The sequence below is a fragment of the Eumetopias jubatus genome, unplaced genomic scaffold (genome assembly GCF_037043125.1).
Source record: "Eumetopias jubatus isolate StellerSeaLion01/CBP00866 unplaced genomic scaffold, mEumJub1_p1.0 scaffold_16, whole genome shotgun sequence".
Taxonomy (NCBI): Eukaryota; Metazoa; Chordata; class Mammalia; order Carnivora; family Otariidae; genus Eumetopias; species Eumetopias jubatus.
The window spans coordinates 73,845,698-73,863,864 of NW_028274822.1; the positions used below are offsets into that span (position 1 = coordinate 73,845,698).

The 18,167-nt window shown below is 51.9% G+C and overlaps 1 protein-coding gene across 7 annotated transcripts in view; it reads left to right on the top strand.

The window, feature by feature from the left end:
* The first annotated feature begins 1,130 nt into the window (after window positions 1-1,130).
* The window catches only part of TPST2 (tyrosylprotein sulfotransferase 2), a 47,467-nt gene continuing 30,430 nt past the window's right edge, over window positions 1,131-18,167 (top strand). For 2 of the 7 annotated variants that reach the window (XM_028124594.2, XM_088019666.1), the window contains exon 1: window positions 1,131-1,201. The gene's annotated coding sequence lies outside the window, so the exon portion shown is untranslated. Of the gene's footprint in view, window positions 1,202-9,252; window positions 9,383-18,167 lie in introns of those variants that run through there. The other 5 variants (XM_088019661.1, XM_028124591.2, XM_088019664.1 and 2 more) reach the window with 5 other exon arrangements.

Consider the following 18,167-nt stretch of genomic DNA (forward strand, 5'->3'; position numbering starts at 1 on the left):
AATAACAGCCAGTTTCATGGAGACAGGATTGCATATTGTCAGTTCCAACACTTTCTACCAGGGAGGCAGTATTTACTGGACCCACGAATGCATTAATGAAGAGCTATGAATGAATGCATGGCTAGCCATGGGCAAATTACTTAATATCTGTATGCCTTGGTTTTCTTATCTGTGAGATGGGGATGATAATAGAGCTATCACACAGGCTATTTATAGTTTAAGTATGTAAATATAGGTGAAGTGTTTAGATAAATGCTTCGCACTTAGTGTCTGTGTTTGCTGTTATGGTTGCAACTATTACAGAAGTTTATTTAAAAAAAACGCAAAACTTTTCACAATGAAAAGTAGCCTGCATCCCTTCCTTCCCCTTCCTTCAATGCATATGCATACAATGCATAGATAGATCTATTATATACTCATTTTACAGATAAAGAAACAGAGGCACAGAGAGGTTAAATATCTTGAGACCTACCAGCCTGGAGTTTTATTTTACTCACGTATGTCAGGGTTTCTCAACCTCAGCACAACTGACATTTTAGGCTGGGGGTGGATGGGTGCGGAAGGGGCTGCCCTGTGTTATTGCACGATGTTTAGCAGCATCTCAGGTCTCTAGCCCCTAGACACCAGGAGGACACCCCTGCACCCCAGCTGTGACAACAAAAAATGTCTTCAGATATCGTCAAATGTCCTTGGGGTGGGGCTGGGGGAGCAGGGCAAAATCGCCCCCTTCTTGAGAACCCCCCTGTCTATGAATCTGTATGATAGCCCCTCCCTCTGTTTTCCTCGTGTTACACACACAGTAGCACTCTGTTCAGGGTGTAGTCTTCTTCTCTTACACCACTTCTCGGCGACCATTTCCACTTCGCTGATTACAGACAGGAGAGAACTTCTCTGAAATAGACCTGTCCCGACAGGAAGAGGGGTGAACAGCCGGTCCTGGGGGTAAGCCAGTCCTCAGACCAGGACTTCCGGGGCGGGGTCAGCTCCCGGGGCCATCCCGCCCCTCCGCGCAGTCGGGAGGCGGCCCGCGGAGGCGTGGAGGGGCCGTGGGCGGGGCCGCGCGCCAGGGCCCTCCCCCGCGCGACGTCACGGCGCCGCGGCCCCGCCCCTGCGCGCGGGCTCCTCCCCCTCCCCCGGCCGGGGCGGCTGGCCAGCCGGGAGTCGCTGGGCGCGCGGGGTCCCCTCGCAGCGCCTCTGCACGGTAGGTGGCCCTGGGGTGGCGCGTGGGGTCCGGGCCGCGGCCGCCGGCAGGGGGGCGTCTGCGAGCCGGCCTCGGACGCCAGGGAGCCCTCAGCCCGGGCGGCTTCTTCCCGGGCCCGACGCAGCTGCTGGGGCTCCGGGGCTGGGAGCTGGGCGGGAGGCGGCGCGCGCGGCCGGTTCGAGGATCCGCAGACGCCGGGCGCCCCGAGCGCTGTCCGCGGGGTGCCGTAGAGCCCCGGCCCCCTGACCGCGCTTCTCGCCTCTGACCCCGCGCCCCGGCGGCGCTCAGCGTCCGTGTGTGTGTGTGTGTGTGTGTGTGTGTGTGTGTGTGTGTGTGTGTGTATTGGGAATGGGGGGTGGGGGCGGCGGCGTGTCACCGCCGTCGGGGTCCCCGGCCCCTCCGCGGCGTGTGGGGACCCCCCGGGCGGGCTCCGGGACGCGCGGGGGGCGCGTGGAAGTTAACTTGCAACGCCGTGCAGTTGCGAGGCGTGTCCAGAGTGGAGGCGTTGTGGGGCGGAAATCGCTGGCTGAGGAGGGGGCCGCAGAGAGCATGGGGTAGGGGGAGCCCTGGTGAACTTGAGGGTCAGCGGGGAGGAGGGAGCAAAATTCTGCCGGAAGACCCCGCCGCCTGGCAGCCTCCCCCCCTCAGTGTGAGCTGGACGGGAGGTGCTTGATAAAACAGACTGGGAGTGGCAGCGCGGGAAGAGGGGCTTGGTCACCCAGGCCTGGTTGCCGGACTTGGCAGAGCCGTTATTATTATGTGGGGCAGAAGTCGGGTCTGACTTTCCCACTCAAATGCCCATCCCCTCGGGAGGAAGGGTGGGGACCATCCAATGGAGTGCAGTCGTTACAAGGCACTGTGCCTATCACTTGCCCACTTCCCCTTTTACAGATGGGGAAACTGAGGCTCCGAAAGGTCATGTGCCCACGGCCCTTGTAGGTCCCACAGGTAGGATGTGGCAGAGCTGAAACCCACCCTCAGACCTCCTGACTTCATATGTCATGTATGGCTGTTGGGGAGGGGAGCTGGCAAACTCCTACTCATCCTTCAGAAGCCTCAGGCAGCACCCCATCCTAGAAGCCTTCGGCAGGCATTGTTTAGTGCTTCCTGTTTTGAAACCCACAGAGGTGACTGGCCCTTTCCCTCACTTATCAACCTCCCATCCTGGGCTGTGGACATCTGTTCCTGTACCCCATCTCCTATCCTTTCATTCAGCTGGGTGGCCTGATGGTTAGGTCAGGCTTCTGGAGTTGGGCAAATCTCGGGGTGACTCACTCTGGTTTAGTAGTGATGTAGTCTGTGCGAGTCATTCCTCCTCATCCAGCCTCAGTTTCCATGACTGTGAAATTGGGTTTGTTGAGTCATTCATGAACCAATTTACCCTACTGAATCCCAGTTGTACTATTATTTACTCAGTGTGTGTGTTTATATCACCGTATTTTTTAAAACCTCATGTAATCTCTTAATAGCAGCTTTACTGAGATCAAATTCATATATCCTACAATTCACCCTTTTAAAGCGTTCAGTTCAGCGGCTTTTTAGGATATTCACAGAGTTGTGCAACCAGCACCACTACCTAATTCTAAAACATTTTCATCACGCAAAAAGAAACCCTGGACCCATCCGCAATCACTTCTCAATCCCTCCCTCCCCAGCCCCTGGCAACCACTAATCTACTTTCTGTCTCTGTGGATTTGCCTATCCTGGACATTTTGTGTAAATGGAGTCACACACAATGTGGCCTTTTGTTACTGGTACCTTTCACTTAGAATGATTCTGAGGTCCATCCGTGTGGTAGTATATAGCAGTTCTTCCTTACTTTTTTTTTTTTTTAGTATCTCATTACTTTTTTTTTAACAGTGTTTTTTTTAAGATTTATTTATTTATTTATTTGAGAGAGAGAGAGAGAATCAGTGGGTGAAGGGGCAGAGGGAGAGGGAGGGGGAAGCCAACTCCCTGCTGAACATGGATCCAGACACAGGGCTTGATCTCAGGACCTGAGATCACGACCTGAACTGAAACTGAGTCAGACACTTAACTGACTGAGCCACCCAGGTGCCCTAGTATTTCATTACTTTTTTTTTTTCTCCAGTATAGTTAACATCCAGTATTAGTTTCATTAGTTGTACTTCATTACCTTTTAATGGCTGAATAATATTCCATTGCATGGATATACTCTATTTAACCACTTCTCAGCTGGTGGACATTTGTGTTATTTCTGCTTTTTGGCTATTGTGAATACTGCTGCTGTGAACATTCGTGTACAAGCCTGCGTGTGCCTGTATGTTTTCAGTTCTCCCCGGTATATCCCTGGGAGTGGAGTTGCTGGATCGGATGGTAATTCTGTGTTTAACCTTTTGAAGAAGTGCCAGGTTCCCAGAGCAGCTTCCCCATTTTACGGTCTCGTCAGCAGCAGATGAGGGTACCGATCATCTTAAATAAATATAGTCTCCGAATAGTTATAATCTTTGAAATCACTGGCTTTGATGTGCTCGGTATAAATTATTTTCCAATACGCATTGAGTTAAATGCCTCATTAGCAGAATGAGGAGTGTTCTGCGGGTCACCAAGAGCATCTCTGGGACCATCAAGAAACCAGAAATCAAGCCCGTGCAGCGCTTTGCCGAGGTGTGTGTGTGTTTGCTTGCATTGCTTCTGTAACAGGGGCGTAGTTGCTGAGGGCATTCTACCGGGCCCTGTGCGGGACGGGGGGCACTGAGGAGCCCAGGGGCTTGCCGTGCCTACCCCAGGACCTGGTGGTGCCTGTTAGGAATCTGTGTATAGGAGAAGGGAAAAGTAGGAACTGGCCAGACCTTCCCACCCCAGCTGCAGAGGCCAGTCCCTCAGCGGCGAAAGGGAGTCTGGTCCTGCCCATGGCCCCACCCTGGCCATCTATGCTCATTCTGCAGGTGACCTCCCCTGGTGGCCCTGTGGGGTGGGCCATCTGAGCAGCCTCAGGGAGCCACTGCTTGTTTCAACCGATGCCACCCCTCCCTCGCCCCCAACTCCCAGACCTGAGACCCGCAGTCCTGAGTTACAGAGGCCCTCGGTGCCTCTGTTACAGGGCCCATCGGTGCCCCTTGGGATGACACACAGACATCCCCTCCTTCCTCTTGGCATCACCCCTATGCCTGGGACCCCTACCTCTTCCCTCACGCTCTTTGCCTTCTGTGAGGATGAAGCTGCCCGGGAAGAACCCAGGTCAGGGCACGGCATTTTCATCGAAGAACCAAGTTTCTTGAAGGTCACCAGTTCCTGATGTTCTTAAGCCTGTCGTCTGCTGCTTCTGGAACTGAACCCGGCATCCTTCCATGCGTTCTGGGTTCCCATGGAGCAGCCTCGTCCTACCTGGACAGCTGCTGTTTGGGAGGGTCATTGAGACGGGCCTCTGGCACCTGTCACCAGCCCCTCCTGCTTTTATTCATTTATGCATATTTTCCCTTCCTTGTTCTTTTACAACCAGGCATTCCTGGATAGCCTGGGGAAATGGAAACGGTTCAGGAGACTAGGCAAGAGTCTCTGGGCCTCGGTGTATCCTGCTGGGGAAATGGGTGTGGACTGAGTCAGAACTTGGATCTAGTGCCACCCTGGGATTGGTAAGGCTGTCAAAACGTGTTATCGATGCGACTTTGTAGTAAGAGAGGTGGGTCAGCCGTGGCTGGTGGTAGTGATTTCAAAGCCCAGGTATGCCCAGATGGCTCTGATCTGCCGTGTGGCACTGCAGAAACTTGTCTGGGTAACAGCAGCTCCTGGCCTCACACCCCTCCCTCCCCGCCACCTGTTCCTGCCATCTGCAGGGCCCCTTCTCTGCGCTCTGCAGCCACGCACTCACCCGGTCTGGGGCCACTCCGGAGAAGGTTCAGAGATGCCTGCGTCCTCCCCTGGCCCTTCTCTGGTCTTTTCCACTCTGGGTTGTGGCATGAGGAGGATTCATGGGAATGATTCATTGAGAACGGCCCATGGGGTGGGCCGAGCCCCAGAAATTGCAGGGAAGGGCTGCTGAGGGCAGTGCCCTGGGGAGCCGCTGGGGCTGCCGTCCCGGGGAGGAGCTTCATGTTATCCTGCATGCTCAGATGGTGGGAGGCAAGCGCAGAGCAGCCAGCCTGCCTGCCAAGTGCATTCTTGCATCAGCCAGACTTTTGACCAGGCTGCTGTGGCCAGAAAGCAGGCTGGTGGCCAGAAAGTGGGCCTGGTGGCAGTGTGCACGCTTGAGGGCTCTTGCCTGCATCGGAATCCGGTTGTTCCGCTCAGTGGCTACACGTTTTATGTTCCTCCCTTCCTGCTGCATCAGTTTTCCCATCTGCAGAATAGAGGTGCAGCTAGGACCTACCTCCTGGATTGGACCAGAGGGCATGGGGGGCCAAGTGCTATGGGCCAAGTGCTTACCTTGTTGCAAGGCAAAATGTGACGGCTCAGGGTCAGACAGGCTGTTGGAATCTTGAGTGTGTCCCTTTGGGAGCCTCAGCTTCCCCATCTGTCAGAAGGCCATAATTATAACTGATATCGACAGAGTTCACCAGGCGGGAGGCAGTGTTCTAGGCGCTCTATGTACATGAACTTGTTTGATCCTCCCAGTGCCCACAGGAATTGGAGAAGCTGAGGCACGGAGAGTTGAAGTCATTTGCACAAGGGCACCCTGCTAGGAAGTAGGAGAGACAGGATTTGAATCCAGAGTCTACGCTCGTAATTACCATCTTTCCCCCTTCTGATACCCTATCTTAATGCCCAACGCATAGAAAATACTCGGAAGGTGTTGGTTATTATTACTGTATTATACTGTTATATACTGTTACAAATTGTTATGTATTATTAATGTACGTTTATCCCTTTCCCTGCCCATTTGTCCACACTCTAACCTGGATGACAGAACAAGCAGGGCTCTTGGTTTGCGAAGTCCAGACTTCTACCCCCCAACCCTGATCCCTCGGCTCTCTCCCATTCCCCCACACTCTCCTGAGCAATTGGGACTGGGTAGGGGCTTGGAGGTAGCTGAGTCCCAGCTGGGCTTCCGAATTGCTGTGTGACATTGGGCAAGGTGCTTTCCGTCTCTGAGACTCGGTTTCCCCTCCTGTGAAATGGGCAGGTTGGGCTGTAACAAGCTGCCAACCCATGCCTTTGACCCACTGGACAGTTTCTGTTTAGTTCCCATGGTGTTTTATTTTCATTTGAGCCAACATTCAATTATTTTTAGAGAATCATCCAATTTCCCACTTCTTTTGGGAACTCAGGAGCTTGGGCCAAACTGGAGTGGCCTGAAGATCCCCCTTAAATGCCCTAGGCCCACCTGGTCATTGTAGTCCCCACCACACCATGCCCCACCATCCCGTGCATGACCTTTCTGGCTCGCAGGGCCCTCTGGCCCAGTACCGGTCTTCACAGCTCTGAGCACACCACGGACCTGCCTGGGTGGGTGTCACTTGAACACGCAGTGCATTGCTTTAAAAACAAAAAATTTTTAACCCCTCGTTTCCGTGCTCTTCAAGAGTCCCCTCAGCTCTGCTTTTCTGGGACACTGAAGATTGTCCGAGGCCTCCTGTTACCTGTTCTGTCACTAGAAGCTTCGGGGCTTTTAACACATCAGGAGCTTGTCCCCACTCCACACTCCCTGTCTGTGGGTCCCAGGGTCCCACCTTACCTAGGTCTCCACATAACCCACAGTGAGATATTCGGGGCCGGCAGAAGTCCCTCTGCTGTGAGTACTGGCGAGTATGCATCTGTGTCCCAGCATATCTACACCACTGGCATGGCTTCGGGGACCACCATCCCATACCCTTTCTCTGTCCTCAAAGGGATCAGGGGGGCATCTGTTACTGACCACTCCACTTCCTGGAAACTGAGGCGCAGAGGCAGTCAAGTCACTTTCCCCAAGGTCACACAGGCCTGATGTGACAGCACTGGAAATTTGAGCCCACATCTGCCCAACTCCAGAGGCCACCTGCGGGAGTCATCCATCCATCCCATCACTGCACAGATACCCGCTGAGGGACGCCCTCCATGGACATCCATAGTCACGCTGTGGCCCTAGCACCTGGCACTGGGCCTGGGTTACCCTGGAGGACTCAGGAACTACTTGTGGAAAAGGGACATGTGGAAGTTTCTTGGCTACATGCTGGGGTGCAGGATTTAAGAAGCCACCAGGTCCCCTTTTTCCTGGAGTTTACCCTCTAGTGGAGGCGTCAGACAAGAAAAAAAGTCAACCAATTAAAAAAAAAAAGAAAAAGAAAGGAAAAAAAAAAGTCAACCACATCTCTGACCTGAGGTGCCTACCTAGAAAGTTGACAAACTACAGCCCTCGGGGCCAAGTCCGGCCCACTGCTTGTTTTTGTAAATAAAGTTTTATTAGAATACACTACACTTATTCATTTCCATTCTGTCAGTGGCTGCTTCTGTACCAAAAGGACAGAGTTTAGTGGTTCCCCAGAGACCATGAGGTCCAACACAATTGAAAATATTTTTTTTAAAGATTTTATTTATTTCACAGAGAGAGATGGCAAGAGCAGGAACACAAGCAGGGGGAGTGGGAGAGGGAGAAGCAGGCCTCCCGCCGAGCAGGGAGCCCGATGTGGGGCTCGATCCCAGGACCCTGGGATCACGACCCGAGCTGAAGGCAGACACCTAATGACTGAGCCACCCAGGCACCCCAAAATTGAAAATATTTATTGCCGGACCCTTTACAACGGATCTAATTATCTCGGGTCCCTTTAAGTTATAATATTTTGTAAGGTGATAGTAAAATAATGATTGCCATTAATATTTGAGTGCCTGCTAGATACTTAGCTCTTGGGGCTTCTGCCTGAAACTTTCCCACACAGCTCAGGGAAGGTTTTGCTTTGATTTTGACTATCCATGGGCATCCAGGGGCCTTCACTTCTTTACTTAGTCTGTTCTTCCATTTAGTCAACGAACGGGGCCGGGTCCTGCGAAGACGTGGGCAACGTCCTACCCTGTGCATTCCTGTGGAGGAGACAGCAGGCCACAGAAGTCATACAGGGTGCTAAGTGCTTTGGGGCATATTGGGTACTGGGATGGGAGGCAGTCAGGGAAGGCTTCCTGGAGGTGGTGGGGGGGGGCTACAAATTGTGCCAATAGGAGTTGGCTGGGTAGAGGAGGGCAGGAAAGGTGTTACAGGGGGTTAGGAACCACGGGTGCAAAAGTTCAGAGCTCTGTGACGCCCATGGCCTGGTAGGTCTGCTTGAATTTATGGCTTCCGGAAGTTGGTATGTGCGGGTGGGGGTGGAGTAGGGTGTTAAAATTAGAGGTCAGCAGGAGTCGAGTCACAACACAGGGTCCAGTTGCTACCCTGGAGGACCTGGGCTTCCCCCTGGAGAAAGAGTTTTCCTCTCCAGGTCTCCCTCTATCCTTTGTGGGCTCCCAGAGGAGTCACCGCTGGGTGCTAACTTAGTACTTCTCCCCGGCTCCTGTTGTTTAACACAGAGCACACCCCTTCTGGGCTCCCCCTCCACCCCTCCGCCTGGGCTCCCTGGGTGGCCACCCCCAGCTAGGAGGCTTAAAGATCCCTTCCTTTGCATTTATTTTTGCAGTTTCTTTTTAATTAAGGAGTGTTTTTCATTTAAGCCGGTGGGTTCTGGTTTCCTTTGGAAAATGTTATAGCAATATTGAGTTCACTGAACAAAAATAGGAAACAGGTGAGAGTATTTGGGAAGGTGGCCCTCAGCAGGTGGGAATTTGGGCAGCCCCGCAAGTGGGGGGGGGCTCCCAGGGGGCCAGGCTGCTACCTGACCTTGCTCTTAAGGTTTGGCTCCTCCCTGAAGCCCCAGGAGCCTTGACCCGAGGGGGGTGGGGAAGGACACGGAGCTGAGGTTCCCAGGCTCCCCCATCTAGCTCCTGCTCCCTGCGTCTGGCTGGGTCTCTATTTTTGTCTCTCCCGGTCTCCTTCCCATCCCTATCTCCCTCTGTTCAGGTTTCCCTGACTCGGTCTCCCCCATCGCTGTCTCTATCTCTGGCTGGCTGGCTCTCTCCATCTGTTTGTCTGCCTTCTCCCTCCCCCACCTGCACTACTTCCCCTCCACCCCCCCCACCCCAGCTCTTCCTTTATCTCATTAGAAACTCTCTGTCCCACTTCCTGTGGCTGTGAGTGACATCCTGCCCCCAGGACCTTCGGAACCGAACCCTCACAGATCCAGGGGACTCCGCCACCACCCTCCTGGAGACAGCGTGAAAGTAGGTGGTGTGTGGATTCCCGGCAGGGAGGTAGAGGCCCAGGGAGGTCTGGAGGCCAGCGGAGGCAGCACAGCACTGCAGGGATTCTGAGTCCACCCCCTCCCCACACAGCAGCCCGGCCCCTGGGGCCCCGGGAGTGCAGGCACAGGGGATGGGGGCAGGGCAGGGGTGGGGGTGCAGAGGGCAGGCCCCGCAGCTGTCGGGGAGGCGACAGGAAGCCTGGGTTGGCAGCGAGTGGGCAGAGTGCAGCTTGGGGTTTAACTTGGTTTGGGGGCTCAGCAGGGGGCTGTCACCTGGGGCGGAGGTATTGGTTACCCTGCCTCCGGGGACTCCCCCTGAGTCCGCCCACAGCAGGTGCCTGGCCCCGGGGGTCATTGCCTTTTCTGCTGTCTCAGTGACCCTGGGCGGGCCCCACGCTGTGTTCACAGCCCCACTGGTGCACACAGTAGGTCGGCAGTGCACTTTTGTTGGCTAATCTGGGGGAGAACAGCAATATTAGAAAATGAGTTCAGCCTCTTTCTTAGAGGGCTCAGAGAGTGGAGGTGATTTGCTCAGGTCATGAAAACATTTGGAGTACAGAACAGGTCTGGGTTCCCCAAGGTGGATGCAGCACAGGGAGAACGTTTAGCTGGTAGGTCCTCTTGTGGCCCTCTGTGGGTGTCCCGTGAACACCCCCTCCTAGGAGGTGGGGGCACTGGGGTTTGAGGCTGGCTCGCCGTCACCCACCTGCTGGGGGAGTCTGGGCAAGTTCCTCCCCTGAGATCCCTCAGGGTCTCTACTTTACCCTCCAAGGGCTTGAAGCACAAGGATCCTGAGAATGGCAGAGGGGGTCTGCTCGGTGGGGTCAGAGGTCACTGACCTCACTGTGCTTGCTGTCAGGCAGGGGCAGTGGCTGCCTTGGCCTTGGGAACCTCACTCGGTCCTCTGTTTAGATGTTGCCCTGGATCACGAGGGTACCATTATATCACAGAAGGTCTTCTGTGACTTAGCTGGAAAACCTCAAAAGAGAAGACATGGATTCCACCCTCAAAAGCCTTCACTAGCTCCCTATTGCCTACAAAGGAGTGGGGGGAGCCCCCCTCATGGCACTCAAGGCCCCGAGATCTGGCTACCGCCTTCCTCTCCTACCTCCCTCCCCTCTTGAGCAGGTGTAGGGCAATGTAGGGCGGTACCTTTAAGCGAGCAGCAGCATCCCCTGGAAGGCTTGTTCAACACAGCTTACCCCATACCCAGAATCTACTCCATCCAATCCATTCAGCAGGTCTGGAAGGGGACCAAGAATTTGCATTTCTAATGGGTGCCGAGGTGCTGCCAATGTGGTCTGGGAACCCGCTTTCCAAAGTGGGTTTTAAGCATACTCTAAAAACCAGACAGTGTAGGAGCAAAAACCTGCTCCACCACACGCGTTCTGTGAGCTCTCAGGCAAGGACTTTAACCGCTTTGTGCCTCAGTTTCCTCATCTATAAAATGGGATAATAACCGCACCGTTCTGATAGATCGGTTGTGAGGATCAATTGGACTTAGTACACATAAAGCGCCTAGAACAGTGTCTGGGCACAAAGTAAGCAGGCAGTACGTGCATGTTTGCTATTATAACTACTCTTGCTATTGTTATTTTTATTACCTTTAACATTTAACCCCACCGTGACCTTGACACTGTTGTGCTTACAGTGAATCCTTTGCCATTCTTGATTCCCAGTGCGCTTGGACACCTCTGGGCCTCTCTGCTCAAGCTCCTTCCTTCCCCGGCACCCCTCGCCCATCCTCTGCACCTGTTCCCGTGCTGCACATCCTTCTCAGATTCCTGCCTGACCCTCCCCATGCCCTGCCCCACGCCAGCCAGAATCCACAGCTCCTTCCTCTGACCTCCTTGGTCACATGACTCACCTATTCCCCTGATCCGGCTATCTCCTTTCATTCTGCCCATTATCCAGTTACTTGAACGTCCGTTTCCTGTGCTGATCCATGGACTTCTCCAAATCTGACTTCTTGGGGCTGCCAGTGGGTGGCAGGTTCCTAGTGGGGCTGGGATGGTGGCAGGGAGTGATGGGCACAGCCAGACGCGTGGTCAGGAGCCCACGTTCTAGAGGGTGAGAACGCCCAGGGGTGTGCTCCTTCATTGGAAAGGTGATTGCTTACTTACTATCATTTCGCCCAGCTCTGCTCTTTGGGGACCTTCTCCACTGGGGGCTGGGGACAGAAAGCCCAGATGAAGGGGGTAATGAGGACTCCAGGGAGCTGCATCTGCCTCCCACCATTCAGTTCCCAGATCCCTGAATAGCTAAGACTCGCCCGTTCCTGAGCAAACAGGTGCACGTTTATCTTTTTGCGTGTCGTGTCACTGAAACCTCACAGTGACGTGAGGCAGGCATCGAGAGGAGCCCTGATACTATGGGAAGATGGGGCTTTCTGAGTCAGACACATGGGAGTCAGAATGCTAGCTGGCTGGTGCCCAAGCTATGAGACCTTGGGCCAGTTACTTCCCCTCTCTGGGCCTCGGCTTCCTCACCTGTAAAACGGAGATCACAGTCATGAGCATCTCTTGGGTTGCCAGGAAGAAGATAGATAAGGTTTTCTGGTGCCCGATGCATAAAGGTGCTCGGTGATTCACAGCAATAAGGATTATGTTGTTCACCCATTTCACAGATGAGGAAAAAGGCTCAGAGAAGTTCAGGGACTGTCTCCCCACCTGACCCTCTTCCTGGTGATGTCCAGGCAAGTCTGCAGATAGAAATACTTTCCAGCAAGGTCCCCCGCGTCCTCGGAACCCAAACGGTTTTTCCGTAGGAAAAGGCTGTTGACTCACTCCAAGTCTGGAGTCCCCCGCCCCCAGAAGACAGTGAAGTGTGAGGAGCTGCCCCTTCTTCCTCATGGCTTTCGATTTGTTAAGTGTTCTTGTTCTGAACAGTTCTCGAGGACTTTGAAACCCTGGCTCTTCTGCCTGCTTTGGGAGTAAGTGAGGTAGGAAACTCTCCTAGTCCCGGGCTGTGTTTGTTTGAGATGGAAACAGGGGCAGGTTAATGCTTCGGTAAACTAGGTGCCCAGGTAGGAATGGCCCCAGAACCAAGCCTGCAGTTGTGCTTCTAACCCCCCCCCATCCCACCTCTGTCCAGACCCACATGTCCACCCACAGTATCAACGGGGGATGAAAGCCGAATGCCGCTTGGATGAACCATAAAAAGAGGTGTAGGCCTTCTTATCTGGGGACATTACCTCCCGCAAATGGTTATTACTTGCTTGCTTTGTTCTTGGTCAGGCCTTTCCGCTCTTTGGCCATCGGCCATTGCAAAACCTCCACAACAAAGAAGTGGAAGGTAATGCAATCAAAAAAGCCATAAACTGCAACTGGGAGCGGGGGAAGGGGGAAGTTAGCCAAAGACTTTCTGAGCAAAATATATGGGAACAACCTGACTCTTTTGTAAGCCAAAAAAAATACATGGGGACAACATGACCTTTTTGTAGGAGTTGGCTTCCCACCTAGAAAACCCATTTCCATGCCCTTGGGGCAGAAGTGCCAGTGGTTAGCTGGGTCCAGCCATCACCCTGAGTCCTCGTATAAGACTTTGGAGATTGGTTTTGCTTAGTCTTATCAAAACAGTAAAAAAAGAAAAATCATTCTGGGGCCTGGGAGAAGACCACAGAGTGGTACACGTGCAGAGGTCAAAAGAGCCTATTGTGTATCTGTATTTATTGGGTCAGGTAAATGGAAAGTCCGGAGGTGATCACCTTCAGGTATAGCTGGATCCAGGTGCTCCAGTGTGCCAGGACGTGTCTCTTAGATGGGCTTTCTTCGGTGGTAGCTTCATTCTCAGGCACCCTCTCCCCAGTAACGCTTCCGGGCATACATCCTCCTAACATTAGCGGTCTTGGCTGCAAGAGAGCCATTTCTCTAGTAATTCTTGCAAATCCTGGGATTGACTCCTCTTCACCCACCTGGGGTATCATGCCCACCTGTGAATGTCTGTACCCTTTTATTGGCCAGCCCTCCGTCGCTGATCCTGGGCATGGGATCAGTCCCATCCACGTCACAAGGACTGATCCCAGAAGATTAGAGAATGCATGCTTGGCAGGTAGTTTGACAGCTACCCACGCCAGTGACAGAGCAGAAATAAAAGGGAGAGGCAGGATTTCTACCCTGGCGAGAAAAGTGGAGGCAGACACTACCATTCATTGAGCATTTACTTTCCTCCAATATGGTATTAAGGCCTTTATGTGTGCTTGGTTGCTGTTTGCCTTTTACAGATAAGAAAGTGAGGCTCAGAGAGGCTAAGTGACTTACCTAAGGTCACAAAGCTAATAGGCGGAAAATTCAAACTCAGGTCCATCTTCCTGCAAAACCCATTCTTTCACCACTTCCTGATACCTGAGGACACTTACTGATCAACAAAGTGAGCTCGAAAAATAAAATATGAATGCCTGAGGGTGTGCCAGCCTCTGTGTTAAGGATGGGAATACAAAAGAGAAAAATTTTTACCTGCAGGGCCCCTCAGCCCATGAGCTCTCCATAGTCAAGTGTGGGAGATGAAGGGACAAGCAACAATTACTACAGAGAATGGTGAAGGATAGGCAGAGGGGACTGTGAGACATAGGAGGTGTTTAATCTGCGTGTTCATGGAAGGTTTCCTGGAAAAGGTGATGCTTGAGCTTAGGTAATAACAAACAAGCCAAGGTAAAGTTGGGGAGAGGGTACATAGGTACCTAGTAGATAGGACTCTTGATTGACAAAGACAGAAACCCAGCTCCCACGGAATTAAGCAAAAAAAAGTACATTTATTGGCTCATGTAACTAAAAAGTAGAGGGGTAGGGATGGCTTCAGGTGTGGCTGGATCCAGGAGCCCAACTAATATCAGGGAGTCATGTCTCCATCTCTTGGCTCCATCGTCTTGGGTTGGCTTCCCAGGCAGTCTCCACAGGTCGTGACCAGAGATGTCTCTGTACCTCCAACCCCACACCCTACTTGCTTAGCCTCCCCAGAAGTTCCTGCTGAAGTCTCAAGCTGACTTTCATTGACCTAGAATGAGTTATGTATCCATTCCTGAACTAACACTGTGGCCTGGAAACAGGACACTGTAACTGTCCAGGCCTAGGCACATGCCCATACCTGGAGTCTTAGATACTGGGAAGGTGGTTAGGAAAATCAGGGGTGTGTGGCATCTATTGGGTTGGCATCTATTCATTTGTCTGGAGCACAGGGGGCTGATCATGAGGCCCCCATAAGCCATGTGGAGAATTGCATCCTGGGGCTCCTGAGTGGCTGAGATGGTAAGAGTCCCACTCTTAATTTTGGCTCAGGTCATGATCTCAGAGTCATGAGATCCAGTCCTGCCTCTGGTTCCACACTGGGCATGAAGCCTGCTTAAGAGTCTTTCTCTCCCTCTCCCCCTCCCCCCTTCTCTCTCTTTCCCTCTCCTAAAAAAAAGAAAAAAATTGTACCTTAAGGATAGCAGGAAGCCTTGACATGGGTACCGTTGGAGAGTTGCAGGGGTGGAGGCAGGGGGACCAGGTGGGAGGGGGAGGTATTCACATTGTTCCTGTGAGGTGTTTTCTCTTTGCAGCTTTGATTTGCATTTGCCCGTTGGTCAGCGATATTGAGCCGATATTGAGCCATCTTTCTATGTGCTTGTTGGCCATTTGTAGATCTTCTTTGGAGAAATGTCTGTTAAAGTCCTTTGCCCATTTTTGAATCACGTGGTTTGGTGTTTTGTTTCTAAGTTTCAGAAGTTCCTTTAAGTTTCAGAAGTTCCTTATATATCCTGGTTATTAATCCCTCATGAAATACGGGATTTGCAAATATTTCCTCCTGTGGGTTGTCTTTTTTTCTTTTTAATTGTTTTGTTTATTTATTCATGAGAGTCAGAGAGAGAGGCAGAGTCAGAGGGAGAAGCGGCCTCCCCACCTAGCAGGGAGCCCGATGCGGGGCCCGATCCCAGGATCCCGGGATCATGACCTGAGCTGAAGACAAGACGCCCAACCATCTGAGCCACCAAGCGCCCCATGTGGGTTCTTTTTACTGTATTGATAGTGTCTTTTGATGCACAAAATGTTTAATTTTCATGAAGTTAATCTGTTTCTTTTTTCTTCTGCTACCTGTGCCTTTGGTGACACAGCCATGAATTGGTTGCATGGCTGCGTCTTGAAGGTGAAGGCGGCGGGAGTTGCTGCTGGGTTGGGTTGGGGTGGGAGAGCAAGGGGAGAGTCTTGCTTTTGGCTGCCTTCGAGCCGTTGGGCCTGAGCATAGTACGCTGCCACTGAGTAAGGGTGGAGTGTATTTGGGGGGAAAGCCAGGAGATCAGCTTTGGGTGTGTTAAATTTGAGGTGCCAACTCAGTGCTCAAGTGGGGGTGACGAGGAGACGGTTCTTGCCAGAGTACAGTGTTGAGGACTGAATTTTGGGCTGGAGGTGTTAATCCAGTAGGAATCTCTCGCTACCTGTGCCAGCATGTTCAGGTTTGGTCCAGCGTCAGGAAGGAAAAAGCCTGAAAACATTCCCTGAGGGGGGACAGAGAGAGAAGAAGACAAGCAGACATCACCTCCTTGGTCTCTCATCAGAAGCCAACCCAGCCTGGCTACTCCTTTATTGAGTGTGGGTTTGGGGCGGGGGTGTGTGCCAGGAACTGGGCTGTGGGTGGCACGATCGGAGGCTTTGGCTCTGTTAATGTTTCTGTTCCCAGGGCCCGGCACCAAGCCTGGCCCCGGGAGAGTGCCTGCTTGGCGGCTGTCGATAAAAGGAATGAATGGAGTCCTGTGTGTTCATCTGTAGCAGATGGGAAGGTGCGTGCGTGGGAGGGTACCCGGCCAGCACCACCATTCCTCAGCGTTGGCCAAAGTGTGGCTCTTTAAGACTATTCTTATTGAAGTCTATCATACGTACAGAAAGGTGCATACATCGTAAGTGGACGGATTGATGAGTTTTCGAAAGGTGTGGTGGCGCCAGATCAAGAAAAAAAGCATAGGCCTGGTACCCCCTCCAGTCAGCCCTCCCCAAAGGGTAGCCGCTGTCCTTAAATCTCCTATTAGAAGTTAATTTTCCCTGTCTTTGTACTTTATAGACGTATAAAGTACTTTACATACATAAAAACACAGATGCTCTCTTTTGTATTTTTTTTTTTTTTCTCAGCATAAATCTGTGAGCTTCATCCAGATTGTTGTGTGAAGTTCTGGCTTGTTCTTTTGCCTGGCTGTTCAGTGTATATATATTTATTTGTTTACATATTTATTCTTTTGTTAATGGGCATTTCCATAGTTTCTGGTTGGGGGCTTTGGCAAATAGTGCTGCTGGGAACATTTCGGCATGTATTCTTTGGTGAACAGTTAGATGCACTTCTTTTTTTTTTTAAGATTTATTTATTTGAGAGAGCAGCAGGAGGGGTGGCAGGAGATGGAGAGAGAATCGCAAGCAGGGGTGAGCGCTGAGCCCAATGCAGGGCTTGATCTCACAGCCCTGAGATCATGATCTGAGCTGAAATCAAGAGTCGGATGCTTAACCAACTGAGCCACCCAGGTGCCACAGTTTAGATGCATTTCTGATGGGTGTGTACTTAGCAGTAGAATTGCTCAGTCATAGAAAAGGTGCACGTTCAGCTTTTGGCTTTGTTACGCCATTTTCCCAAAGGGAATTGCCAGGTTCCCCTGTCACCTGAGCATGAAAATTTTGGTTACATCACATCCTTGCTAACACCTGGTGTTCTCTTTTTTTTTTTCTTTTAAAGCTATTCACATGTATAGTGGTCTTATATTAGACTTTTAATTTGCATTTATTTCCCTGACGGATGACAATGAGTGTTCTTACATAAGCTTATTGACCACTTAGATGATCTCTTCTATGAAGTATATCTCTTCAGATTTGCCCATTTTCTCTTGGGTTGCCTATTCTTATTGATTTCAAAGAGGTCTTTATATATTCTGGTTACAAATACCTTGTGTTATTTATGTATTACAAATGTCTTCCATTTGTAAGTTCTTTCAATCAGCAAGAGGAAGAACTGGGCATTTCAAGCCTCAAAGTCATTGATTTGAAGACAGGGCAAGCCCTTCACCTGTGTATGCCTCAGTTTCCCTCTCTAAACCCTGCAGAGTATTTATCTTTAGCCCAGCGCTTGCTGTGTAAATGGAGCTGTGACTGTTATTAGCACCTTTGCAGGGATGAAAGAGCCCCCTGAACCAAAACAGGCAAAACTCACCCTGTAGGGGCTTTTTCAACCTAAGTCATTCCTGTTTCTCAGGTCAGTTCTATAAATATCTATTAAGCACTTACTATATACCATTCCCCAGGTTAGGCATTGAAAGTATAGCACTGAACATGACCCAATTCCTACCCTTGGAGGATGTTGCTCCGGGGGTGAGTGCCTGGGGGCTGCAGGAGCCCCGGGGAAGCATTGGCTGGGCTAGAGCATCACGGAAGGCTTCCTGGAGGAGGCGAGCATCATGGGGTTGAGCATAGTTGAGTACGCCTCTTGTGTTCAGGCACACGCTTGGGTGCCTTCTGTGTGCCAGGCCCTGGTTCTCAACCAGAGTTGATTGTGCCCCCAGGGAACACTGGCAATGCCTGGAGATATTTTTGCTTGTTGCAACGTGGGGAGGGGGGCGCTACTGTCATCTAATGAGTAGAGGCCAGGGGATGCTGCCCAAATGTCAGTGCTGAGCCAGATAGTTGTAATACCGTCCAACGTTACAGTAAGGGGGGTGAGAAGAGGCACTGGGAATGTCACCCCTGCCAGAGGATTTCAGAGAAGCCGTCGCAGGAGGGGGAACCTGGAGCTGAATTTTGGAGGGTTGTGAGTGGGAA